Below are 1,164 nucleotides of genomic sequence, written 5' to 3'. Positions count from 1 at the left end.
ACAATCTGACACTCAGGTAACTGAAGCATATAGAACTACAAATAACATCAATCCAATTAAAACTACACCCAGACATACAATAATCAAGATCCCAAACATTCAGCACAGCAACAGTATACTGAAAGCCACTAGAGAAAAGAAACAGATCACATTTAAAGGTAAACTCATCAGAATAATGGCATATTTCTCTTCACAAACCATCAAGTCAAGAAAAGAATGGAGCAAAGTACTTAAAATTTTGCAAGAAGACAAATTCCAGCCCAGACTGCTATACCCCTCAAAACTCTCTTTCAAGTTTAATGGAGAATGGAAATACTTCCATGACAAAGAACAATTGAAAAATTTCATGACAACACAAGCCAACCCTACACAGACTACTAAAAGATATTCTAGAGAGCGATCAAAATGACGACAACTCCATGAATGAGGATGAAAAGAACCCACCAAGTAGGGCAAACAAACACAAGAGAAAAAGAGGTGTACAACAGCATTCCTTCAGTTATTCTTTTGTATAGAGCAGCAAAATATTTCCATCAGCATACTGTACAAATGGACTTGTCCTGCACCCTATGGGTCATGATTCTGTCCAGGTCTACAGGGTAGCTATCAAGGAAATAGCAGTAGCTCAATCCCACAAGTGACACCTGGCCACCAGTAAGCATCATGGACACTGTCCACGTCCACCACATGCTACAACTTTGTGCAATATCCTATCCCCAGACCATTAGAAGTGCTGGTCATATATTTGCCATTCCAGTAATTTTATTATGTTTTATTCTTAGTCATTCCTTACTATCAAGAAAACTTGGGGCAGGGGAGATGGCTCAGTAGAATAAGCGCTTTCCTGGCAAGCTCAAGGGCCTAAGTTCAATCCTCAGTTCCACAAAACAAAAACAGAAAACTTTTTCTTAGTTGATATTTTTGTATATATTAACCTAATCAAATACTGTGTGAGTAGTCTGAATTGATCACAGATTAATACATATGATACTCTATATTCTGGCCTCTTAGTTGGACTCACAATTTAATTTTAATTTTTGAATATTATTTTGAAATATTTAATTTAATTTTGAATTAATATTTAATCAATATTCTGAATATTATTTAATTTTAATTTTTGTTTTATGATTTATACTGTTTCTTTAACTTACAATCTACTTATAA

Source organism: Octodon degus, unplaced genomic scaffold (genome assembly GCF_000260255.1).
Source record: "Octodon degus isolate 3935 unplaced genomic scaffold, OctDeg1.0 scaffold00210, whole genome shotgun sequence".
In the NCBI taxonomy this organism is placed as follows: domain Eukaryota; kingdom Metazoa; phylum Chordata; class Mammalia; order Rodentia; family Octodontidae; genus Octodon; species Octodon degus.
This window is presented reverse-complemented; position numbering follows the sequence as displayed.